This window comes from Rhinopithecus bieti, unplaced genomic scaffold (genome assembly GCF_001698545.2).
Source record: "Rhinopithecus bieti isolate Rb0 unplaced genomic scaffold, ASM169854v2 scaffold_110, whole genome shotgun sequence".
Lineage (NCBI taxonomy): Eukaryota > Metazoa > Chordata > Mammalia > Primates > Cercopithecidae > Rhinopithecus > Rhinopithecus bieti.
In genome coordinates, this window is record NW_016803311.1 from 1,549,214 (window position 1) to 1,577,201 (window position 27,988).

The window sequence follows — 27,988 nt, forward strand, 5'->3', positions numbered from 1 at the left end:
ACTGCAGAGGAGAATGTGGGATGAGAGAGATTGTTGTAGTTACTTCGGAAAACAACCTACCCCACTTTGACTATTCGCTCTGAGATCTGTCCCCCATCCCTTCTCTTTACTGCTCTTTATTGCAGAGAGCAAAAACCTTGCAGATCACATTTCCCAGCCTCCCCTGCCAAACAGATTCTGGCTAGGATTTACCAATGGAGATACTGCCAAGAGATTGTGGGGGTGCTGGAGAGAGGAGAAGCTAGAATATATCTCCCCCTTTCTCTCTGCTTTGGTCAGCATCTTCCTAGGAGCTGCATCTCCTCCCTGAGTTACATTCTCTGCCAGGCAGCCACCAATTGTTCCATTCTCAGTGGACAAGTTCCACCTTGTTCCCTGTGACCCAAAGGTTTGCACTGGCTTCCTGCTTTGAGGATCTGGGGTTGCACATGGGTTGGCCATGCCCCATTTAGCTTTCAGCTCTTCTTACCCCTTTGTCTCTGATTCCCAGCATTAAATTCTCCCATTTGAATTACCTAGTATGGGCTGTTTTCTTGACTGTATAACAATATACACAGACTAGGGATAACAACCCTCAAATGTTTTACTTATCAAAATGTTCGATTTGAAAAGCATGTAGACCATTGACATCGTTTCAGAAGCCCTGGAACGGGAGTCAGGCTGCCTGAGTTCTGGCCCTAGACCAGGCATAGCTACATACTTTGGTATTTGCTTAGCCCATTGGTCTTAGTGTCCTCAGCCACACAATGAGTTGTCCTCTTTGGTGCCAACATTCTGTGATTGTATCTTTCAGATATAATCTGCCTACTAGGTCTGGGCCTAACCCACAATGGCATTGATTCTGAATGTCTCACCTCAGCACTAAAAAATATCTCAGCACAAACAAACAAATGTAATTTGCTACATGATTCAACAAAGGGTGCTGGCCAGGTTAGAGATGCTAGAGCCATCTCCACTGCAATAATTGACCCCTGATGTTTCACCTGAGGTTAAGACAGGAAGGACGGGGCCAGTACATCAGGTTAGTGTGGGAGCTCAGAGCACTTCTGCCTCCTCACCTCTAGATAAAAGCAAGACAGCATTGGTCATCAGGCTCTTACAAGTAAATCTGGCCAACTGCAGACTGAGTTCCATCCAAGTTCAGGGGAACCACTGGGTGACATTCATATGAAAGTGCTGTAATCCCAGCATTTTGGGAGGCTTAGCAAGTGGATCACTTGAGGTCAGGAGTTCAAGCCGAGCCTGGCCAACATGGTGAAACACCATCTCTACCAAAAATATAAAAAATTACCTGGGTGTGATGGTGCATGCCTGTAATCCCAGCTACTCTGGAGGCTGGAGCAGAAGAATCGCTTGAACCTGGGAGGTGGAGGTTGCAGTGAGCTGAGATCTTGCCACTGTACTCTAGCCTGGGTGACAGAGTGAGACTCTATCTCAAAAAATAAAATAAAATTAAAAAAAGAACAACTTTTTCTTCTTTGAAGGGACAAAAAATATCTTATGACACAAAAGGAACATAATTTGTCACAAAAGGGAAGAAAAACTGTGCAACTGAGCCCTCCAATTATACCATCACAGGGAATAGCTTCCACTTTAGAGAAATGCTTTCATATAGAGCTGATAGAAAGAGGGACAAAGTCATGTGGTTGCCCTTTTTTAGGCATATAAATGAGCCTTCACCCAATGTACCCATCTTTTGTCTCTTTTCTATTCCAGAAGAAGATTTGACAAAAGTGATCATGGATTTAACAAAACATCTTTTAAGATATTTAAAGTAAATAAAATATTATAATAAACTATAAACAAATGTGACCATATATTTTAAGGCCAAATATTCTATTTGATTGGATATTATTTGAGACAAATGAGTTACATATTTATTTAGACCTAGCATTCTTTGTTAGCAGAGAGATTTTCATACTATTTCTTGTAGCAGGATCTGACCTGTAAATAAACCTAAGTACTATTCGGGAACACCATAGTGCTATTGGGAATATGCGAATTCAAAACCAAAACCTCAAGGTAATATCAAAGATGCTGAAAGATTAACAGAAAGGACAGAAGACTCACCGCACGTCCGCAGCAGACATAGAATCTTGCCTAAATCATTATGTTGGCTCTATTTTAACAGGGTAGAACCTGTGAGGCATTCAAATTCAAAACTTTACTTCGATGATTTCAAGGGACAAGAAACAGCTGAACCGGTTCTAACTGAAGCAAAATGTCCTTATTCTACTTAGCTGAAATTATTTATGCATCCAAATAATTTTGAGATGAAATGAGCAGAATTCATCATGTACACTGGAGCCGGCTTCTTCACTTAACTCAATTCCACCTTTGGGCCTATATATGGCATACAACACTTTGAAACTACAAAACAAGTATAAAAGGCAAATGAAGAGATAAAGGTAAGCAGCCAGTAGTTTCAATTAAGAAACAAAGAACCATCCCATTTGATGTGCCTGCTGTATGCAATACACTTTTCTAGACTACGTGCAGTGTGAAGATCAAGAAGATACAGCCTGGCTCTCCAGGGGGCCCCAGCTGCATGGTGGCACCAGACATGTATATTAATAACTTGCAAATAAGACAAGGTTGACAAGGGCCATTGAGAATACAGAGTGATACGTAAGAATGCAGGAGAGAAAAACGCGTCCCCTGTTTGAAGGAAATGGGAGGGCTTCTTAGAGGAGGTGAGGCTGCAGCGACACCTTGAAGAACTTACTTGCAGAACTTTGACAGTGCTGGGATGGAGCAGGGGATATGTCTGACTGAAGGCAGGAATGGCCTGAGCAAAGCCAAGAAAGTGTGTCAAGGGCATGCACTAAGTGCACGAATGAGCTGGAGCAGAAAGAGGAGGAAGCAATGCAGTGGGCAGGAGGAGACAAAGGCCGTCAGAGATGAACCATGGACGCCCAGGCACGCTGTGGAGGAAAACAAGGACTTCATTCTGCACGCAATAATGAGCCATTAAAGGCTTCCGAGGAGGCAGATGTGATTAGATCTCTGATTTAAATGACAACTCGTGGCAATTTGAGTTATGTTCTTAAAATCTACATTCCTCAGAGAAAATTTTCTAAAAATCTCTTATCAGGGCAATAATTCTTTCTCTGTGTCACAGCTGCCCTGAATGCCCCTACCCTCATTCTGTTCTAAAAGCCTCTGTGTGAAAACAAGCGCCTTTTTCTCCGAGTCGTTTCCTCCAACTGTTCGTTCCGTATGGACTCTGGGTGCCCTGTGTGGGCTCACATCTGTCTGCCCAGCAACGAGCCACATCATCACGAGCATACCTGGAGGGTCTTCTGGGGACTCACCAGTAAGCCCTTGAGCCACAGAACCAAACTTCCATTTCCCTGTAAACATACACTGCAATGAAGAGCACGAGGGAACATTTTTACGTGGATGAATAGCATCCATGGCCCTCAAACAGTTAACTCTGAGGTTAACTTCTTCCACGATTTCTCTAGACTTGGAGAATCAGAGTTCAGATCCTCCCTCTAGTGCCGCAATTAAAGACTCTGAATTTCTAAGGAAAGTTCTTTTTCATCCTCTACCCTTAATTTCTGTGTATAAACAGACTCAATTTGTCCAATACCGTATGTCCCACAGGTTAAAGAGAGTTCAGGTTATTTTCTTATAGGCCTAAAAAATAAATTAGATTAAAATTCAAGTGGAGCAGAACAGTGAACAAGAAAAGAGAAAGAAACCAGCAAAGACAGGGTCAGGCCACACCGTGCCATACCATCAACCTATTGCTTCCATTAGCTGTTCTCTTGGGGATCTGTCATTTTCTGATGCTTCCACTGGACTCGGCTCGGCTGCAACAAGTCTGCCATTGGGAGCCTCTCCTGGGAGGTCAGCCTCAGTAAATATAGTAACTAGTATTTTTGATGTAATGCAGGATATGGGAAGAAAGGTACTTAGGGCATTTGGTGTGCATACCATATATATCTGTATGGGTACACACACAAGCATGAGACACAGAGAGAGAGGACTGCAGAGAGAGGCTTCAACCATAAAGCACTACTGAAGTATCTCTCAGTGGAAATTAAAGACAGAAGCACCCAATAAACTCATCTTCAACTCATCGATAACCTTCCACTGGGCCAGATGGAGAAGGCTAATGCTGTGACACATCAGAGCCCCCTCCACACCAACCTCTGAGAAGCAGATCAGCTTCCTCCCATGGCCCGTCTCCTGTGGGAAGAGGTGAGAACCACACAGGAATGAGTGCTGAGCTCCTATAAGGCTGCTAGGAGGGAAGAGACCCACCTGGGAGCTGGCGGTTTCTCCTCCACAAATGCCTCCCACCCAGTGCCGACACCCCAGCACAGCAGTCGGTTCCCTCATCTCTCTTGCCTCCCTTGATGACGATGCAGGCTCTGCGGAGGCCCGTCTTGGGTGAGCTCCCACATTCTGAATCTTCGTGGTTTACTGTAACCTCCCAGAGGGTGAAAAGGGAAGGGAGATGGGAAAACCCAGATTGGGCAAATTACTAACTCTGAGAAATATAAGAACATAATGAATCTGGAGCTGACATGTCCAAGGAGGAAACCACTGGCCGCACATGACTATTGGCACTTAAATTAACTGAAATTCTCCATTCTCACTAGTCACAGGTGGCTAGTGGCTATCACAGTGGACAGCAAAGTTAGAGAATATTTCCATCACGGTAGAAAGTTTTATTGTACAGCACTGGTCTCAAGGCTCTTGGGAAGAGGTCTATTTGCACCTTAGATTAGGAATAAAATATAGTGTTTGTGATAAAGTGAAAAGAGCACTAATTAGGATTAAGTCTAGGCTGAGTTTTACTAATAATGGACTAATAATGGCAACACAATCTATAGAAATAAGGGCACTGAAGTGACAGGTGATCCCTGGAGCTTTACCCTACAGAGTAAGATGAGGTAACAGGGTTCAATGGGGAGCATGGGACCCCGGAATTCACAAGACCTGAGTCCAAACGCCAGCACAGTCCTGACACCCAGGGGCAAGTCACATGAGCTGTCCTAGCCTTCACTTCCTCAGCTGCATAATGGAACAACATCAACATCATCTATCTCATTTGCCAAATGAGGTCATAGATTTAAAATATACTTAAAAGCATCCAGCATGCTGCCAAATGCTAAACAAAAGCTGGGTGTTACCCCCAAAGGTTGGTACACAGTATGTTTCTCTCTCCTTTATTCCTAGGGAGGCTCTCATTAGCAGATGCCCAGGACGTGACACTGTGCATTTTTCTTATACCACATCTCTCCTCCTGTGGGCAACCTCTGGTGGAGGCATTTTGTTGCCTGTGTTTGGCAAGCCCAGATTTGCTTCCTCCTCCTCCCTCCACTCTTCCTCCTCCGTGTTCTCCTCGTCCTGTTTCTCCTTCTCCTACTCCTCATCCTCCTCCTCTTTCTCCCACCTACTACCAACACAACCACAAAAAGACAAGAAGGTTATTTTAAAGTCACCCATAAAACACACCCTTGAAGTCCCTCCTTGGCTTTGAGAGATGGGGAAAAAAGACGTTACAGAGATGTCATTTATTAAAGTCCTGCTCTATCCAGAGCACTTGATTTGGACCGTGGGAATTAGCTTAAAAGAAAAAAAAAGGGGGGGGAGGGGGAATGAAAGATACACATTTGGATATTCTCTAAAAACACCAAGGGATTCTTCATACATATCAGCAAGTGTAAATTAATGTAGGCCAAATCTAATAAATAATTGTGACCAAAATGAGAGACTGAGTAACAGGACACGGAGAATCTGGTGGGTTATTCAGGAAAGTTTCTTGGGGGAGTTCAAAATTGAGCCAGATTTTAAAGGAGGTGACAGACACAGTTTGGCAAAAGGAGAGAAGGAGGCTCTCCAGGAAGGGGAATTATAACACTCTAAGGTGTAGAGACAGACAGGGAGGAGTTCAGATAGGTGAACGCCCAGAGACTGGGAGGGAGTAACACAGGGTAGGCAGCTGCCAGGGTGGGGCCCGCAGGGAGAGGGAGGTCAGGCTGCAGAGGGCTTCCTGGGGAATTTCCTTTTGCTAATAAGCAGTAATGGAGAGCCACCATGGATTCGTGAGTAGAGAAAACAGTGTTTAATGAAGACAATTCCAGCAGCTGTGTGGAGCGTAGAGGAGAGAGGGCGAGGTCCAGGCAGGGGATGCCAGCTAGAGTCCTGCACTAAGCAGTAGCCATGGAAATGGAAAATGAGGATCCAAGGAAACCATGCGGAGGGAGAACCAGCCGACATTGGCGTGGAGTGGAAGTGGGGGATTTTGGAGAGGGGACCAGTGGAAACTGGTGCCAGGACACTGTGCCACTGGCAGCCATAGAAATGTGTTGGCGAAGAGATGCTGATTGAATGAAGAGAGAAAGGAGAGGAACAGTGGGTTTCTTTCTTTTTTTCTTTTGATCGTCACCATTTTCCAATATTGCAATATTGGGAGAACATGCCAGGAGAGATTTCTATCCACCACTGGAGATATTATTATTCAGGATGCTGGAACCGTAGATTGCAGAATGATCAAAACCAGTTTGTAACTGAAACCATGTGAGAAAATGAGCCTTCAAGGGAGTGGAGGACTGAGAAAAAACAGAACGGACACTTGATTGAGCTCCGAGAAAATGGTGGCATAAGTGGGGCAGAGCTTTTCAGCCTCAGCAATGCTGACATTTGGCGATGCCTCATCCTTCATTTTCAAGGACTGTCTCATGCATCCTAGGATTCTGAGCAGCATCCCAGGCCTCTACCCCTGCTCCCCAGTCATGACCATGAAAACTGTCTCCAGACATTGGCAAATGTCCTTTGAGAGGAAAAACAGCCCCCACTAGAGAGCCATGGGTTAGAGGTAATATTGATATTTATTAGACATTTATAACATGCCAGGCATGTTCTAAGTCCTTTATAGGTATTAATGTATTTAATTCTCAAAACAATATTTTAAGCACTGTTTTCTATTATTCTCCATTATTCCCAAATAAGGAAACCAAGACTTGGAAGTGATGTAATTTTCAAAGTTTCCACCACTAAAAGTGGCAGCTTCAGGCAGTTTGGCTCCAAGACTCATGTTTCTTACCAAAAGGCTCTACTGCCTTTTTGTGGAAAGAGGATTCATATGCAAAAGCACTTTAAAGACAGACTCCATAGAATCCATGGGGTGGGGCTGAGGAGGGGCTGCTGGGGGCATGCAGGAGACCCCAAAACATCAGGCCTATGGCACTAAAAGAAGTCTCATACTACCTAAGAAACAGGGATCCCAGAGAGAGGGGCTGGGGGAAGACAATGCATTTTGTTTTGGATCAATAAAGGTTTTAGGGTGACCACACTGAAAGCAGCAGTGAAGAAGCAGAGAAGACAGAACTTCCTGATGTCAGGAAAGACAGGAAGTATTGTGTGACAGCAGAGTCCATAATGAAGAGATAGATTGGGTCAGGACAAAGGCAGTTGTAGCTGTAAAGGACAAAACAAAGTCCCCTCTGAAGCATCCAGCAAACAAAAGGTACACATGAGTGTTTATACTGGAAAGAGAATGATTATGGACATTTACATCCAAGAGTGACGATTTCTCAGCAAAGTGTGATGACACCATCAACTGAGATGAGGACGACGGAGGAGAGAATGCTCTGAGAGCCCATGTTTTAAGAGTGGGGTGGGTGCTTGTGAGCAAAGGCTGGTCACGCCGTCATTCGTGATGATGGACTCTGGAAGAAAGTATTCTGAGGACTTTCTTTTCATCTGCCCTTAGTAGTGGGAGTGACAGAACACTAAAAGCAGATATGCCTGCAAGTGGGTGAGTCAGTACTGGAGAAGCTGAATTCCAGTTCGAGGAAACAGAGTGGCAGGGGAGGGAAGGAAGGGAAGCAACAAGAAATTCTAAGGCCAGGAGAAGGAAGCATTAGAGAATTCCACACTGAGAGCTAAGGTCAGTGATGTAAGTGAAGTGGAGGAAGCAAAGCCTGAAGTCACAAGGAGGGAGGATCCAGATCTTGTGGGAGGGGGTGAGAGAGACACCATAGGGAAGCAATGCTGCTGGACACCTGGACAAAGATACAATGTGGAAGAATTGGAGGGCACGTTTTTGCCGGTAAGTGGTTGATCTACAATGGAAATGTGCAAGAATCCATGAATCCAACGTATTAAAAAAGTTAATTTAGTGTATATTTTGAAATATGTAGGAGAAAATGTAACAAAGTGCAAAAATGTTGACCATTTTAACTGAATAACTAAATAAACACTTGTTTTATTAAAATTAGACAAAGTTCTTTCCCTCTGGGCAATCTGGGCAATCCACTTACAATGAAAAATCTAAGAGCAGTTATTTCCACAGCATGAGGAGCTGTGTGCATAAAATTAGAGGGTTAAGAGCATTTATTTAATCAACCCACCACATCTTCTAGAAACGCAGGTCCAGCGGAATGGCAGACAAGAATGGCTGGAGTCCCAAGAAGTCAGAGGCTGTCTTCCTCCCTTAGAGTGGAGGTTGCAGGCAGCACGGCTCAGGCACACATGAGACAAAGGAACGGGTGTGAGAGAGGTGGTGGGAAGAGTAATTCTCAGACTTGGCTGTACATTAGAACCACCTGGGCAGCATTTCAAATATGCTGGTCTCTAAGACAGAAATCAGAATCACTGCCCTTATGAACGTACCCTAAAGTTCTTATACCCTGTGAAGAAAAATGGTTTTTCATTCATATTCTCAAATTCTCTCTCTCTCATACACACACACGCACACACACACACGCACACAGGCACACACACATGCACGGAGCTGGCTCTTCCACACAGTGAGCGGCAGGGAGCACGGCTTTGCTTGGCAGCTGCTTCTTCCTCCAGCTGCATCTGGGCTTGAACCCAACTGCACCGAGAAACCAGGCGGGAGCAGAGGGAAGCTCACGCTCTTCTTGTCTCCACACCTACCCCATGCCCACCCCTGATTCCAATACCAAAGGGAGATCAAGACCCAATACCTTAAATATATACCATCCCTTCTCCCATGGAAACAGAAGGGCTTCACAAAGATCAATATTTTCACCAGCCTGCAGTTATTCAATTCAGATTTTAGCAAATTGCATTCGTTTTGTATAAAATTAACCCGAATTGCCTATGCTATGAGTAGGCACCATACTACAAGTAACCTAAAACCAGCAACAATTCAAAATTGATTTATATTTGCCACATGAATGCTTGACATTCTGTGAACTCATAATGCTTAATTCCTTCCCAAAATGTCTGTTTGCCACCATTTACAGGCAGGAGTGAGACAAAGAGATGTACACCAAGCAAATATCTGCCTGGCAGAGGATTGGATTATCATAGTGACCGTAACACCCAAGCAAGCCTTGGAGGCTGGCAGGCGGGCGGGCTGGCTGACCTCCACGAAGAGGTCACAAAAACTCCCTGGAGTCCAGACAGAACTTCCCAGGGGGACAGAGCAACTGTCGCTTTCTGATTCTCCCCCAGAAGCGTGCCAAAATTGCTGCCACCTCGTCATCCGCTAGGCGAGGAAGGAGGAAGGGTGATAGGCACTGTCTCTCCCTGGGGAATGCAGTTAGACAGACCCTCTGTCTGCACCCGTTTCCCCTTGCCGTCAGAGAAGGCAGACCTCCTTTCATCCCACTCATCCGCCACCTCTTCCTTCTACCCTGTTTTTCTCATCCTTCCTCTTCCTTTGTTCTCTCCCTCCCTAATTTTTTCCTCATTAACACACAGGTGGAGAAATAGCAGAGAAGCTGATGGAAGTTCAGGTCCTGGCTATGGCACTTTCCTCTTCTTCCTTTCATCAGTGTCACCCTCTCTTTTTTTAAAATTTCCCTCTTTCCCTGTTCCTGCCATTCTCTCTAATAACCCAAGGCTCCCAGCCCTCACCTAATTTCTGGGCTTATTCTGTAACACTCCCAATTTCCTGAGGCGGTCCTAGGAACTGAGTTTCATACACTTTACTCCATCTCCCTCATCAGCAGAAATGAACGCACCAAGCTTCTGCAATTCTCCTCGGCATGACAGCTGTAGGGGAGGATCGTTGAGGCACAGGCTGGGGTAGGCATTTATGTAAGAAAAATAAAAGAAGATGGAGAAGGCCAGCAAGGACCATCCCTTTTGCTTTTCCTATCCTACTGAGAAACCGGCAGTGTTACTCACAGGATATGGACAAAAGAGGCAGGGAGCTCAGTTCCAGGTGCTTTACATACTTCACCTCATCTAACCTTTTTTTTTCCTCTTTTTTCCTAATTTTTTTGAGAATTATACTTACATTTGGAAATATATTTTTTTCTTTCTGAAAGCATCTCATTTTTATTCTTTGCTGTCTTTCAGTGAATTATATGACTTCAGAAAAGGATATGGAATTTATCACTATCTACATTTGTTTGTATTTAGAACTGTCAAAAGTATCCTATTTTGAAATCCTGGTAATTGCCTTCATTTTCAAACTTTTCTGCATTTTACAGCAGAGGAAAAGCCGGCAGTCAAAAGTTGAAATGCCTTACCCAAAGTCACTCGGTGGCAATTCCAGGATTCTGAACTGAAGTCCCTTTGACATCAAAAACCCAGCTTTTGACTCCCACAGGCTGCCTCACTGGGGAGTGGTATTGGGGCTCCCATCTTTACTTCTGGATGTTGACTATTCAAGATCTAGACTTGCATTGGTGTAAAAGCCACAGCAGTACCAGCCCAGAATCTTGAGGGTGCCAGGACTCAGCTGTCCTTGTAAGGCACTGCTTGGTACCCAGGAGAAAAAAGAGACAAATCTCCCATGGTGGGAAAGGTAAAGAGACAATCCACTGAATATCAACTTTGAGGGGAGGAGAACCTTATGAGAAATTTTAAGAAATCTTCACCCTGGGGTCCCAATGGAGACTTAATCTCTGGCTGTGGCTAGAATTTGTTCTCAGGGCCTTAGACAAGAGTCAGAGTCCATTAGGGCAGACTGGGAGGTGGCTAACATAGCAGAGAATTATAAAGAAAGCTAGTATTCCTCTATTCCAATATCTGAATCACATTCATGCCTTCCTAAGTATTTGCGTCCCCCATCCCTGGGTGGTCACGTTGGCTCACCCGTGTCTGGGCCAGATAGCCGGGCTCCTACATTACTTGATTTCTACCACCTTAAAGACACCATCAATTCTGCCTTCTTCTCTAGACATTTTTGCCCAAATCTCAGCTCCTGGTTTGTGTGAGCTCTTGGAGGATAGGCATTACATTTGATTCCACAGCAAAGAGGCCCTGCCCTTGGCCACAAACCTTCATAAACGTCCTATAAATGAATCCATGCAGCGGGTTAATCTTGAAAGACAAAAAAGTCAGGATTGCAAGGAAAAGCTGTTCTCCAAAGTCTTCACTTTCTAGAGACAAGTAACTAGAGGAATATATGCCCGGGTGTACCCTGGACACATGGTTCAGAGCAAGGGCTCTTAACCTGCCATTCATAGATGGGCTTCAGGGATCCTAAGTGCCCTAACAATACTTCGTGTGGAAATTGAGGCATTGGCACAAAAGTTGATTTTTCAGGGAGGAGGATCCAGAACATTCATTTAAGGAATTGCTGCTTAAATGCGTGGAATAAAGGTCAGGGTAGAAGTGGGAAGGCAGCAAAGATGAAGTGGGTTTGGGGGTCAAGGAGGGCATCATGGACTTCACAGGCTGTAAGCCAGGCTGTTTGTGTCAGCAGCGGTGCGAAGCTGACTCGCAGAACACCTCATTCCTTAAACAGGAGCTCAGCCTTCTTTGTTCAGACCTGAGAAGCTGGCAGTACTTAACTGTTCCCACCTTTGTTGGGAATGTTAATATAGGTTGGGTCCAAGCCCCCCAGGTGAGAACCACATAGCATCTTTGGCATTGCCCTAGCTGGCAGCCACTGCCGTCACTCCATTTTGAGTGCCATCTATTTAACCCACCCCATTTTCCCTGTTTAGAAAGTAGAATCTCAGGATAAGCCAGATCGCAAACTTTTCTTACTTTTCCTTAATTACATATATCAGTTTCCTGCAGTCTGCCAAGCCTGAAATTCTCACAGAGCCCCAGATCTAATAGGATTTGTTCTTTAAAAAGTCATTTTGAGGGTTCCTAGCCCTGGTCTCTTTAAGGTAACTGACAGGTTTGATATTTTTGCAACCTAGTATTTGTGCTTATGAGTTTGTAATTTCTAGCCATCATCTCTTTTTTCAAAGGTTATTCGCTGGCTCTAAGAGATCTTTCCAGTCCTCTGTGTTTTTCCCAAATGGCCCCTTTTGGCCCTGCACTGGCCACTTCTTTGTTAAAGACATTTTAGAATCTGTCATGAAGACCTGGGGTTATTTATCATATTCTCCTTAATTAATGTTTTAAAATCCTCTCCAATTTTATATTGGTCTTGTGTTCCCTAACTCATGCTAGAATCCAGATTATATACCTTACATATATATATACACACATACACAAACACACACACACACACACGTGTGTGTGATTGTATGTGAGTAAACAGTTCCCAATTATATTTCTAAGAAATTAAAGATATACTTCTTGTTCTTATGAAGATGGCTTTTATTGCTTTCCCTTTAATTCCTCATATAGCTAAAGTTTTTTATTTTCTATTTCCTAATCATCTTTTCTAAATACAAAAATGACATGCTTTATTGTGGAAATTTTGGAAAGATAGAGAGGTAAAATGGTAATAATTCCCTTGCTCCTAAAGTCTTAAATCTTTTGCATGATATGTCAATCTTCCTTCTCAGATTTCACAACCTTTACCATTTCTGAAGATGCCTACCTGCCCACTGAAGTGGCTTTCTTTTTAGAATAAGCCCTTTGTTTATCCGAGCAGGCTTCCTCCAGACTTTCTCATCTAGGAGAGCAAGCTGCTCTCCTCAACTATCTCAAGGCACCTGCAGAGGAGAAAGCGCCCCAGACACGAGATTCAGAAAAGCTGGGCTTGAATTCTAGCTTTTTCTTCCTCTTGACTGCATAATTTTGGGCAATGATTAGAGCACTTTATATCACTAGAGTACTTTGTACCTCAATGTCCTCACCTTTAAAAGAGGGAAAATAGTTCATGCCCAGAATTCCTCTTGGTGAGTTCTTGGGAAGACCAAATAATGTATGAGGAAGACAGTATACATGAGAAATCTATTGACACACTATCAAGCTTTAGCAATGTAAGTGATTGATGTTATTGCATCCAATTGGGTTTGTCTTCACCTCTGTTGCCTTCCTTCATTGAAAACCTTCCTTTTCTTTCTCAAATTTTGGCTGTTTAATTTTCCTTACAGTTTTTCAAGTGTGATCAGTTCGTGGTGACTTTGTCCTAGGCTCACTTGAACCTGTAAATCCTCAATTAATTGGTTTCCATTTGTATCTTCTGCATTTTTGCACTAAAAATGTATGTTCTCTAAATATTCTAGAAACATGGCATCTTGTGGCTAGATTGTCTTTTCTTGCCAAGTGTAATCTGATGAGATATTCAAAGAAGTCAGTCTTGATCTGGAAGCTTCTAATTCAGAAATGACTGCTGGCCCTCTACATGGGACAACTAAGCATCACACTGCACCACCCAAACTAGCTCTGATTGGATACCTAGTAGGTTGGGAACAGGGGAAGTCACAGTAATTAATATTTCTGCAATGCCTACTCTGTGACAAATATTGTTCAAAGTGAAATAACTCACCTGATTCTCACAATAACTCTAAAAACCCAGAATTATTAATACTCCATTTGATGGATAAGGAATCTGATAGCACGGAGAAATAAAGACATTTCTCCAATGCATGAACAAGGGTCAGAACATAAACCCTGGCAGTATGACTCCTGAGTTCTTGCTCAGGAGAAAAATCACTGTTTTCTGCCTCTGCCATGTTACACTGCAGAAAGAAAGGTGGAGAAGACAGTGGCGGGGAAAATGTAAAAAACCCAAAGATGACAGCAAAGGAGCTGAGGAAGTACAAGTGCTGAAAACACAACCATTTCACCCTCCGCATAACTCAACAATTACATTGATTACACTCCTGTGCATTTCTGGAAGACTGTCCTGGTTGTGTCCTATAGCTAATGAGTACATCAGAAGAAAGAGGCCCACAAATCATTCACAGAAGTCCAGGTCCTAACCACCTTTCGAATCCTGCTGGGCACCCTTCTCTTTCTCCACTCTCTTCATTACATAGGACCAGACACGCAGTATGTTTCTTTTAAGTCTCTGAGCATCAAGTCAACCATAAACATGTACTACAAAGCTTAGAGCAGAGTTTAAGAGTGTGAACCTGAGCCAAAGCGCCCGGTTCAAATCCTGGTTGTGCCATTTAAGCAAAGAAAGGTTTTAACATGTTCATGTCTTGGTATCCTCATCTGTGAAATGCAGATAAACTTACATACCTCTATGGGTGTTTGAAAGGGTTAAATTGGTCAATTCATGGAAAGCACTAAGCACAGAACCGGTAGGTGCTCACAACAAAGTAGCAGCCATCTACTAAACATCGATGGTGTGCCAGCATTCTTTTAGGCACACACTGGGACATGAGGATGGATGCTGTTTCTCCCCTTGAGAAATTCACATCGGGAGGTGTGATGGATAGAGACATGACAGCAGTCCTTTCACATCCCAGGGTGGGCTATGGGAGCAAGAAGAGGGCAGTGATTCCAGTCTGTGGGCGACAGGAAGACCTGGAGCTGAGGATCCCTGAGCTGAAACTTGCAGGCATGAGGGGAGGTGGGGAGGACACTGCAGTCAGAGCAAGAGGCATGAGCAAAGGCCTGGAGTGTAAATCAGCCTTTCACAGTATCCCTTGCCCCTGCCTGTGTCACCATCTCCATCTCTTTGCTTCTTGGATCATGTAAAGATAAAAGATAAGCCTGGAAAAAACAGTTTCACACATAAAGCTAGAAAGATTAGTTTTGCTCTCCTTTCTGACAAGTATTTATCTAGTTTTCTCAATAAAATACTGTGAAAGAGAAGCTGGGAAGGAGACATAGACCAAAGATTAAAAACCGCAGGTCACAATGCCTAGGTGCCACTCTGCATTCAGAATGCTGCGTACCTCACCACTCACGGCATGTCTTGCCCATTAAATATTTTCCATTTTCTTGTTCACTGAGAGTGGATGTATTGAATTCAAGGCCACATAATACATTGAAAACTGGCTATCTGGAGCAGGATGCAGTTATTAATTATTATTTCATACTGCACATATGTATATTACAATTATGGTTGAGGAGATTTTTTACATTTCCTCATTCGATCCACAAAATGACATCTTTAGGGGGGTCAACATAACTGGCTCCCCTAAAGACCTCATTTTACAGATGAGGAAGTGAGTTCAGCAAGGTCGTATAGCTTGCCTGAGTCACACAGTGCTGGCCAGGGTGGGGCTGAGATGGGATCTGGTCAACACGGCCAAAGACCAGTGCCTCTCTCCTCAATTCCACCTTGCTTCAAATTACCAAAAAGCCTTTTTAAAATATGCATATGGTAAAGCTAAGGTACTCCATGTGACACCAATATATATCCTCTTTCATAATAGAAAAAAAAAAAGATATGGGGAATTTAACCTTTGTATTTTACATTTATTTTCTATAAAACTGCCCTCCGAGTTAATTGTTGATATAGATATTTGAAACAAAACTAGCTCACTCATATCCTTTTTGGAATTTCCTCTTTAACAATGATGACCCCTGTTAATAGTAAAATCCAAGCACAAAGCAGTACTTATGACTGCCATTCTCTTGCACTTAACCATTAGTCTCTATTCAAAGGAGTAGTTTGCAAATGGGTTTGAGAAAAAAATAGAAAACAAGAAAATGGAGAATATTCAAAATGTCCAAGATTACATGATCAGAGAGAAGTGGATTGTTCCTTCCCTCTTAGAGGAACCAGAGTCTTCAAGTTCAGAGGTGAAATGTACTTACAGAATAGTAGGAGTAGGTTAAGATGATGCTGCCCAGGCCTTAGCCATATGTGAAATGAATGAGATGCTCATGGCCAGTACCATGAGTTTCTCATCCTTCATCCTCACTGAATTAAATTAAGGTCCAGAAATCAGCTATTTTGTAGGGATCCATTTTTCCAGTTTTAAACAACTTTGCCTTTTACCAACAGCAAAGCCCCAAGAGAAGGGATCTAGAAGAAAATCACTTTAGCTGAAGTTTCCAAGTACATGCTGTTTATGAGTTCCACTACATGCAACATAAACCTTTATCTTTTTTAACATGAAAGCAACTCTAATTTAAAGAGTCAGGGGTTAGAATCAGAAGATGTAAGTTGGAATCCTGGCTTGCTCCTTATAGCTGTGTAACGTTCAGCTCTCTAATTCTCACTCAGTTTATCTGAGAAACAGAAATAATGTCAGTCTTGTGGTGAGGATTAAGTGAAATAATGTGCATTAACATAATCTAGAATATAATGGGCATAATCTAGAATACAAATTTCAATAGAAATTTGTCTCAAGCAAAGGCAAGGCAATTCCTTATAAATAACTATATTTAGACTGACAGTAATAATTCTTAGCATTTTCATTCCACTTCTTATCTTTAAATGATACACAAATTCTGATTACATAATTCCAGGACCTTCTCATTCCTTTTCCTAATCTCTGTCTCAGTTGCGTAAATGCAGACTTATCAATAAACTGGATTGCCTGCAATGGTTACTGAAAGATCATTCATGAGTTTCAGTGTCAAACTTGAATTTCATGTTGAAAGCAAAGCAACTCTGTCAATGGGTACATAATAAAAAGGAGAGGTTGAGAAGGTAACCATGATCTCATTTACTCCAGACAGTCCAGGCTGGAGTGCAGTGGTGCAATCTCGAGTCAGTGCAACCTCCGCCTCCCAGGTTCAATCAATTCTCCTGCCTCAGCCTCCAAGTAGCTGGGAGTACAGGCACCTGCCACCGCACCCGGCTAATTTTTGTATTTTTAGTAGAGACAGGGTTTCACCATCTTGGCCAGGCTGGTCTCGAACTCCTGACCTCTTGATCCACCTGCCTTGGCCTCTCAAGGGAGAGTTCACTTCTAGTTGGGGAGATCAAGCAAGACTTCATGGTGGAGCCTGCCTTTGAGATGAGCCTTGAGGAATGAACAGTATTTACATGGAACTTGAAAGGAGGGGCAACAGCATAATTAGTGATGAGAGAGAGCTTTTTGAAGAAATGTCCATATCAAACACAATGTGAAAGGAAGCTCAAAGAACTGAGGCACAAAGAAATGAGTATATTTTCACTTCATCAGCCTAAAGCTGGCACTAAAGATACTTTCATCTATTCAACCCTAGTAAATCTCACCCAAAGCATTAAGAGGTGCTTGGATGGCAAGGAAATGGAAACATAAAAGGTATAAACATATCAGCTTTATCTTCAATGCACATTCATTTCCATCATCATCTTTACCAACAACCAACATTTTCTGAGCACTGACCATGTGCAGAGAGCACTCTGCTAACCACTGAGGACATAAAATGACAAAGACATAAATCTTGTCCTCACAGGAAAATAAAAAATTAATAAATTTGATCACTGTAACAAATTTGATCACTTTTAAACAAAAGTGATTTCTCTTCCACATGCAGGCTCTAAACACACACACACGTGCGCGCACACGCGCGCACACACACACACACACACACACATCCAGTATTTCTTTCTTCAAAAATCCAAAGGGTAGCATTCTCGTACTCAGGAAAGATCTTTCGAATCTGAGCACCTATATTTGGCCAGGGTAGAATTTCTTCTGCAGTCCTTCTTCCTATGTGAACTGAAGGCAAAACCAAGATAACAGATGTAAACAAAATCAAATAAAAACTGAAATATTCTCCATTCCTCTTTGAGCTCAGAAACAATTCTGGAGCCTCTAACAAGGTGATAAGAGGAAGAACCACGAAATCACAAAGATAGCAATTGTGGCTCCACAGAGCTCACCGGTGAAACTGATCTGCATGGTAATAAACTCCAGGGTAAAGGCTGCAGTAGCTCCATGATTTGGATGTTTTGCCTATGTGGGGCCAGCCAGCAGATATTTGAAAATTCAAATCAAGGAGTATGTGTCTTAGTTTTCTCCTAAATATTTAGGTCTCACACCACCACACAGCCCACCAAACACCACTGAGTCCAAACCACACTCATACTCTTTCTCTTTTATCTTCAATGGCTATTAGCAGCTGTCCAAAAGAGAAGTAGTGTGTTTACTCTTTTATAGTTTGTCTTTTTAAAGACACAGATTCATAAATCTGGGCTTTTTTCTTGCCTCTGTACATTTAGGTTCACATTTATTTTAAAACGGGGAAGGGAGGAAGCCAAAAAGGAAGGATGTGAGAAAACTATTAACCCAGCCAGCCTAATAATCAGTGATTAAAGTTACAGTCAGAGAAGAACGACATCTTGATGCCTCCTACCCTCTTCCTCCTCTGCGTGCCTTTAATATTCTACTTCAGGCACTCAGAGGGAGGGCAACAGGGCTAGTGAATTCCAACTAGCACTCAGATAATTGCACCATTCACACCCCTTACCAGTCAATCAGGGTCTGCTTAGCCAGCCCCATTTATTAATAGTTTTCCTACATTTACACTGTTACAAAGGACCGAAATGAGGTTTTCTCTCCGAAACAAGAAATGGGGCACCCTCAATAAAGACTAAGTGGAACAGAGGATGTTTGCAAAACCAAGAACCGCTCGCCCTATTTCGCAGCCACACCTGTTTTAAGGATGTCAGGAAAACATTCTCCCTAAGTTTCCTAACTTTTAACACCAGGCCAGTGTTAGTGTTGAGAGAGCTTCCCTTAATTCAAACCCCAGTTCCATCCCTTGTGTGCAATCTGCAGACTAAGTACCATCATATCCCAACAGCATTTTTTTCTTTAACTTCTGGCCCAGGGACCGTCTACTAATCACAGAACAGTTTAACAGTGACAAGGTCTTACCTTCATGTTAAAATGCTAGTATAACATAATGTTTAGAGCTAACAGGTGCCTTGTCAATCATCTTGCCCAGTCGTTCTCAAATATGTCTGCGCATTAGAATCCTCCAGGGAAGTTTTTAAAATGACCATTGCCTGAATCCCTCCGTGAGAGATTTCAATTTAACTCTTTGGGGTAGGGTCTGAGCATGGGCATCATTCTTTTCTTTGTTATTCTTGTCTAGTTTTTTGTATTTGTTTTTGTTTAAGCTCTGTGGATGATTCTGTTATTGAAGTGGAGTTCAAGATCACTGCTTCAGACTACTGTCACTTTATGGAAATTAGAAAATTGAGGTCCAGAGTCAACCGTTTGTACATGGTCACAAAATAAAGCAACACAAGCAGAATTAAATATAAGCTTCTGACTCCTAAGACCACCACCTCTTTCATTATCATGTAGGCAGCTACTGGACAGCTTGGAAAAACCTGTAATTTTTAAAGACCCATTACATATAAAGAGAGAACTTTGGACTCTGATGCTATGTGGATGAGCAAATGCACACCACTGGCTGACTTAGGGCCATGCATTCCAAGGGGGCTCATGGGGGCAGGGCAGGGGAGAGGAAAGTACCGAAGTGAGGGTCAGTGGACGTGGCTGACCACATTATGTGGTTTTAGGCCATGCGGCCAACCTCAGGACTATTTTCACAGTTTTTAAAGGGTGGTTGTCAAGGAGGACAGGTAACCTCCAATAATCCAGACTGTCAGCATTATTGCTTTATTATCCTGCACCACGCACACAGACCACAGGCATTACTGTCCCTAAAATGTACACATTTAATGCATTTATGATTTTGGGGCCTACTATATTTAGTAGGTAAGTCACTGTACAAACATATCCATCCACACACAAGTCTAATATGCACAGGTGCTTGGGGTGTGTGTGGATTTGGATACATAACCAATACACTAATCTCAAATCCAAGGATACAAACTGCTGTGGCATCTGCGTGACCATACTACGGCCCCTAGAAGGTGGGAGGATTAGTTAAGAATGTCGACCATTTTCACAGAGTACAATTAGCTACGGGAGAAAGAATGAGTGTCCTCACCTGAGCTTCAGGCTTCTTCTAAGACTCTCTTCTCCCTTCCTGTAACCATGTAGTGCTTTTATTCAGCCACTGTTTTTAAGTCCCCTCTCTTAAAAAGAAACAAGATCTGATTTCCTAAGAAATTCTATCCAGCTGAAGCCCTGAGTGGGTCTATATAAAGATTAATGGGAACTTTAAGCTTGACATTTCTTTTTAAAGAAAGAAATTTTTCGTCTGAGTGAGGCAGTGAGGAAAGACACAGAGGATGGCGTGTGGACGGCATAGTTTGCCGTTGGTGAGTTGAGTAGTTTGCCGTTGGTGAGTTGAGTAGTTTGCCGTTGGTGAGTTGAGTAGTTTGCCCTTGGTGAGTTGAGTAAGCAGTTCAGAGGGTTAATTCATTGAAACCTTAATTGTCTTAATCTAGGAAGCTCCTCTGCTACAGACTTTCCGCTCCCCATCAAGCTGGGCTCCAAGGAGGGCCAAAGCCCATCACTTCCCTCTCCTCCCAGGTCTGCCATTCCCAGAGAGCTGGCCCTGCTTCCCCTCCACCGCCTTCTCAGGGACCCTGGGCACAGCCTTATCACTGTGCCTCCCCTGCTCTGCCTCTCAAGTCCCCTTGGAATGCATGACTCTTAGGTCAGTCAATGGTGGGCATTTACTCACCCACATGTTTTCAGATCCAGGGTACTCTCTTTATATGTAATGGATCTTTAAAAAGTCATCAGGCTGAGCTTAGGTTTCTTCTGCTAATGAAACAAATACAAACCACACCATACAAAGAATGGTGAAAGTTTAGATAAATGTTTGGATAAGGAGCAGAAAAAGATAATAAGTTTAGGGAATCATCCATTTCAAGCCCATCTTCCCTTAGGCACCAATGCTATAGTTTAATCAAGAGGTGACTGAAGGTGTCTCCCCAACATCTCCACACCTGGACATCCCCAGGAGTAAAAACCTCGAAAATATCAAGTCACTCTAAATAGACTACCAAAGAGCATTTTGTGAATCCCCTAGGAATAACGGGATCCCTCTTCATCCATCACTCCCCTTTGCCATTACAGAAAGCAGCTGGTGTCTGAAGGGCATGGCAACTTTTTACCTTCCTACTCCAGAAACACATGGGCTAGGCTGGTCCTTCATTCTGAGTAGCTTGGCCTGGGCTAGGATCCAGGTTTCTCTTTGGACACAAACCAACTAACAGCTGTCCCTTTCCTTGTAATGGCCATCAATAGAGTTAGCTGCAATCCAGTGGTCTAAGATGAAAACTGTATCATTTGCTCATTCTAGAGGCAAGTCTAATAAACAAGGTTAGGATTTCACTAACTATAGAATCACAAAAGCAGAAATTAGAGCCTCTTCTTTCTTTTAAGAAGACCCTGGCTTTACTCTCTAACCTTGTCATTTGTAATCTGAAATTCCTAATCAAAGCAGCAGCAAATTCCTGTGTTGTTCTTTTCCTTGAGTTAAGGGATGCAAGGAAGAGCGGGAGGCTTGCCTTTTACACCAACTTTCCTCTTCATATGCTTTCTGTCCTCCTGAAATGACCTGTCTTTCCGTATCCTACAAATCTTCTATTTTTTCCTCAAGACATAATTTAAATGTCGACCCCTCCATGAAGCCCTCCTCACTCTCCCAGGTTTCTCTCCTTTATAGATCTTACCTAAATATATGCTTATCTCTTTATACATGTCCACACCACTAGATCCTGGGCTACTGGAAGGTACAGACAGAGCTAATTCTTTTTCATAGCACAATGTTCTTAACAAATCTTGTTGAATAACTGAGCAAAGCAAAAGACATGAAAATAAATGAAGTTAAAAGAACTGAATCGTGTAAAAAAGACTAAGACATTAATAAAAAGATAAACTAAAAAGCAGGAGGACATAAGAAAAAGAAGAAAGAGAGGAATCAGTTGTGAGAAGGACCAGAATAAGAGAGCACAGAATGAAGAGAGAGCAGGCGAAAGATGTGCATAGGTGAAAGAGTGAAAGAAGAGAGGAGATGGGTGAACTTAAATATACAGGTTTCTTTCTGATTTAAAAAACAAAACAAAACAAAAAGAAGTGCTGGAATCCCAAAAGTAGAATACAAGCAGAACTGCCAATGGTCTGGTGCGAAGGCCACTAACCATGGTCTATAATTAAAAGCAGGGATGGTGTAGACCTGTGATGCATGGTCCAGCAACTCTGGTGTCAACTGATAGCTCGATAGAAATGCAAAATATGGAGCCCCAGCCCAGGTTTACTGAATTAGAATATGCATTTTCACAAAATCTCCAGATGATTTCAATATATGATAAAGTTAGAGAAGCACTGACGTCGATATTTAAAATCCACAGATAACTGCATTTCACTCTAATCAATGGCATGGTATACAAAGCACTGGCACTAAGAAGTTATACAACCTTAGGAAAATCACTTAATGTCCCTGGATCTCAGTTTCTTTATTAAATGAGAAGTTCAGAGTAGATGATTTCTAAAGTGTCACATAGCTCTGATATTCTTAATCTCATCTAACAGCATAACTTTAACCCTTCCTAAACCCAACAGAACAAACAGGTAGCATCGTCGACTAATTAATATCTCACTTCCTTTCTCCGTTCATTTATTTAACATTTTCTGAGAATCTATTACGTGCTAGTCACTACGCTAAGTACAAATGATTCTAAAATGAATAAAACATCTCTCCCTGCCCTTGAGGAGCTCACAAAATTCTTAGGGAAACAGGGCATATAAACAAAATCAGGATAAACTAAGAAGCATGAGCACATGTTGGTGAAGACTAGAAAGGAAGGCATTTCCACAGTCTGGGGCAGCCATGGAGAGTTTCAGCAAGGGGACAACGTAGACGTGCATGAGGTCCCTTCTCTGCCAACCTCTGCTGAAAGTGCTAAGAAGTGAAAAGACCAAAAATAAGGTGGAGAACATCAAGAAAACAACCAAAGGTTCATAAACACGCCTTGCTGGGTTCACAATCCCCCAAAATGTTCACAGCACAATGGATTCTGTGTAATGGCCACAGGCACCATTAACAGCCGCAGGTGAACCTCAGAAACCCACCTTCTTTGAGCTCTGCCTGCTCTTTCATCCCGACTACATTCTGTTCCAGCTTTGACCTCCTTCTGGAAGATAATATCAATTCAACCACTAATCTACTGTCCCTGGAGACTTCTTCTTGTGGTTGCAAAGAGGAGATCTACTTTAATAAATGCAAACAATTCATTAGACCAGTAACTTTTTGATCTATATTTATTTACAGTGAGAGACAATACTGGTATCCAGTCATGTGCACTAAAGCAGCGACTGAAAATGTAGTTTACTGAAAGGAAGAAATTTCTAGAATTCGTAAGGATGGGATAGAATGGCACTGAGGAAAAGGAGGAGCTTCATTTTTCCAGCTCAGCCACTTTTGACTCCAACAAAATACACAAGATGAGTGCTTTTGTCGGCCCCAGTCCTCAATATTAAAGACACAAGACTATCGTTTGGAAGAACAGTTTTCCCACCTTTAGAATGGTGAGTTCAACCCTGGCTTTTTTCTCTTCCCTAGCTTCTGCAAGCTGATTTGGGATTATGATTTCTTCCCATACAATTTGCCCTTTTACCTGTCTCCTTTTATAGTCCATCAATATTATTTATAGCCCATAAATATTAACAATTTTTTTTACCTTAACCTGTTAGTAGTATATATGTCACCTTCTTTTTAAGATTTTTAAAAAAAAAAAAAAAAAAAAAAAAAAAAAAAAAAACCCTGTCCCCTGGGTTTATTGTATTCATGGGAAACTGAAAGAATATTTTACAAGGTAATACTGTGGCCAAGGAATGGATCAGCTCAGTCCTGTTTCTCCCAAACATGCCTCATTCCACCAGCCAATTTCAGTCCATTTGCCCACCTCCCAGGTACCCCCTGCCTCTCCCCACACAAGGCTGGGTGCGTGTACATGAAGGTCAAGGAAGATGGTCAAGATTCCAAAGCTATCTTTCTGGAGATAAACCAAGAACACAAAATCAAGGTTCCTGCTGTTCATCCCTTCTCCAGAGGAAGTCGCTCTTCTCAATCAGACTTAAAGAAAAGCACTTGGTGCGCAAAGTATTGAATAGAGGATTTTTTTCTTTCCCCTCCTTTCCTGTCATTTTGCCTTCTTATTGATTCTCTCTGCCTGCGTCCATCCCTGGCAAAAAATGCATATATACGTTAGCAAAGCAAGGATTTTCAGACAGACAGGCTTCCTAGGGATGGAACCAATGGGAGAGGAAAAATTACATGTAACACCTAACTCTAAACTGCCACATCACTCTGTGTTCACAGATCCGCCATGCTCTGCCACACCTGAAACAGACATAGAAGATAACCATCTTGTTCTGCTTCTCTTGAAATCACCCACCTAATGTCCTTAACTGTGTCCTGGGAAGTCTTCATTTCCCATTATTATTATTTTTCTTAATTGCACATCATGGAGGCTCCTCGATTGAAATTAAATTTGCTCTTCCTCCCACCAGCAGCCACCTTTCTTTCCTATGTCACCCACACTGTAAGGGGGGTGGCAGAAGGAGAAAAGACAAAATAGAACCCAGTCAGCTGTATGCTGTGAGGGGAAAAAAGGGGGCGAGAACAATGGCCCTGAGATGGCTCAGAGCACCACTGAGTCACAGCCTCACAGAGACTGCCCACAAGGATGGGGAACACCTGCTTCCTCGTCAGGGTCTCCAAAATGGCTTTGGATGGTGAAAAGGCACAGACCACCTGTGGCGATTCCTCCTTGAATCTTAACAAGCCCTTTCCAATTGGATTACCTCTCCCTTCCCTTTATAGCTTCCCCACCCACTTTTTCCTCTCTTCCTCAACTCCCTCCCCTTTCCACCTCGCCTAGTCTTAGGGACAACTAATGATAGTCTGGAACCTGGCTTCATCCATTGGCATTCCAGATAAATGAGGTAGCTGAGATCCTGTCAAACAGCATCCTTATCAACCCCATCACCAACAAACAAACATTCCAAAGGACCTACTGGGTGTAGAGTACTGGTATTATGGCACTGGGGATGCAAAAGGGGCCCTGTGCCCCATCAATGCCCTCCTCTCCTTGTCCATTTGTATGTATGAAAGCATTGCACATGCAGCTGCCTTTCTCACCCATACCTCTTTTCTATTTTGAAGTCAAATTAAGAGTTCATCCTCCTACTTGGAGTGGAAGCAGATGGAGAATGAGCTCAGGTGTCTCTAAGGTGAGCACACGCCAGATAACCTCAGCTATTTGTAGATGTGGTGAGAACATGGTTCAAAGTGGGATCCCACCCTCTCACTCTGATTACACCATGGTTACAAAGTAGCATTTCAGCAGTAAAACTCAAAAGAATGAAACCCAGGAAAGGGGGATAGTGAATTTGGATTACATCCATCCTTTCTGGACAATGAAGAACTATCATCTACTGTCATGTTGAGCGACAAAGATCTTTCACCTCTTCCCCACATCCCTTTGGTATTTTGGATTATCAGAAAATTGTTGTTTTAAAATGCCAGAAAAAAAATGTGTGTGTGTTGGGGGGGGCTGGTAACACTTTTAGGAAAAATAATGATGCTAATGATTCTGCTACATATTTTTGGAGATCTTTATCCCAACCTGATTCCTGCATTTAGACACCTTCAGAGTTCAGGGATATATGGTCAGTGGAGCAAGGAAAGGAGCAGTCCACTCACCATCATGGCCCTACAACCCATGAATGATCTGATTTTCTCAAGAGTTGTCTTGGATTGCATGAGTGACTAGCTGAAGAGTCATTAGCTAAGTCTTTTCCATTTCTCCTGCTATTTCTCTTCTCAAGTACATTAAAATACTGCCTAATCACATTTCACATATTGTAAAAATTGATGAAAGGGAAAATATTAAAGTATTAATTCCATTTTTGAGGGTACAAGACTGACAAATGCAAACAGCACATCTCTTTGTTTAACACAAAGACTCACGTGTCGAATTCTGCACCCCTTCCACATGCACAGCATTTTAGAACTCTGCAAGATAGCCATTTTGCAAGAGTGTGGAAGTAACAGTTTGCTTGGAGGATGTGTGGGTATAAATAGATGTGTAGACAGAAGGAGAAATTTACAGCTCAAAAATAATAGCACAGGAAAAAATACAAATTAAAAGCAGAATATTGACAGAATTCCTCCTTTCCGAGCTTAAGATTTAAGTCCTTTAACCTGCAGCATCCTTCAATTCCAGCTGTTCTTGGACCAGCCTGATCCCCACCTAGACCTACCCCTCTGCAATAGGCCTCCCGGGATCTCTGGGCCCAGTGTCAACCCTTTAGACAGCAAGTGGATTTCAGGGCAACAATCACAGTAATCTCAATCATTATTTTTATCTGTTTTAAAGGGCATAGAAAGGATGACTAGGAAGGTAAAGACAGGAGACAGGGAGAGAGGCATGAAGGTGACAAGGGGAATAAAGCCAACTGACAAAAAAAAAAAAAAGATTTCTAGATTCCCATAAAAATCGGAGCTTTTGCTCTGGGTCAATAAAATGCTATTTAACTGGAAAATCACACAGGTCTCCTGGCTGGCTATGTCGATATAGATACCCCTGATGCCATCCAACATCTTTTGTGCCTACCTACACCCATCCCCACTGCCCCCCAAAAGCCCAAAACCTGTTTGATGAGAGAATAAAAAGAAAAAATATGGGAGATTTCCTCCTTTGTAATAAGCCTTTTCCCCAAAACAGCATTATTTTCATATCTTGTGACCTTTTCTTCCAAAAAGATCCACTTGAGGGACTCGAAGAGATAGATAAAAGGAGGAATCCCTACCCCAGGTGAGGAAAAAATAAAATAGAATTTGCCCTACCTTGGTTTGTAGAAGCCAAACCTCTAGACGGACAGATTAAGGGAGTGAGCATGTTGGGAATGTCCAGTCCCTTCTTCTCGCTTGCATATCCACATAAGAAAGACGAAGAATAAATGAACGGAAGATAATTTAAAATCCAATTTAGCGTCAATTTTGTTTTAATCTTGTGTCTTGAAGAGATGCAAATTCAAAAAAAAAAGATTTAATTCAAAGGTAATTCAGGGTATGGAGAGCAGCTCACAATGCAGAATCCAGAGTAATTATTCCGTGTGCATGTGAGGTTAGTGGCTGGAATAGATTTTTAACGCTTCTTCTGGCAATTACGGTTTTTGGTTTTTGGAGCGTTAGTGGAGGAGGCTCTGTGTGGAGAAGCTGGGGCCGGCTCCGTCCCTCGGTGGAGCATGGTCATTCCCAAAGCGTCCCCTTCCTAAGGGGAAAAGAGGCGGTCAGGGCTTGATTCGCGTGTCCCCGGAGGGTGAGAAAATGCATTCCGAAAAGATATCAATTCGTTTTATGGAAAGGGGGGAGGAAACCCCGCATTTCCCACAGAGTGCACACGAGAGGAATTGAAAACAGCTGGTACCGGTCTATAAATAATTCAGAAAAGGTCTGGCTATACCATTCCTGGGACAGGCATGGATGAGAGGTGGGAAAGCTAACCTGAATGGAAGAGGAGAGAGGGAGGGAGCAAGCGAAGGAGGGAAGTGGGAAGGAAGGAGGAAGGGAGGGAGAAGCGGCACCATACAGCAACACACACTCACACACACGCAGAAACACAATTCCCACTTAACTCGCCAGCGAGTGCGGCCCCCAGCCCCATCTGCATTGCTGCTGACATGTCTGTCTCGCTCTCCCCATCGCCTCCAGCAGCAGCCCCGCCTCCCACCCCGGGCTTGTGCTGAATGGGTTCTGATTGTGCACAGGGTGCACACTGGGCATTTCTTGGAAGGGGCACACTGACACGCGCGCACACACGCCCCCGACGCGCACGCGCCCCGCGCGCACTCACACTCACCCCCGCGCACACTCACCCCCGCGCACACTCACGCTGCCGCCGCGCTGAGGTGCAGCGCACGGGGCTTCACCTGCAACGTGTCGATTGGACGGATGGGCGCGTGGGTCCAGCCCGGGGCGCCACTGCCCTGCCTCTCTGCTAGGTGAGGGGATGAAACCCCCCAAAAGACCAGAGACAGCCCTACCCAGTCACAGCACCCCCCCCCCC

General features: G+C 43.1%; 1 protein-coding gene across 1 annotated transcript in view; it reads right to left on the bottom strand.

Moving 5' to 3' along the window:
- GRIN2B (glutamate ionotropic receptor NMDA type subunit 2B) overlaps window positions 1–26,958 on the bottom strand; it is a 426,741-nt gene extending 399,783 nt beyond the window's left edge. The window contains exon 1 of the mRNA XM_017873067.1: window positions 26,767–26,958. The gene's annotated coding sequence lies outside the window, so the exon portion shown is untranslated. The remainder of the gene's footprint in view (window positions 1–26,766) is intronic.
- Between the last annotated feature and the right edge of the window lie 1,030 nt (window positions 26,959–27,988).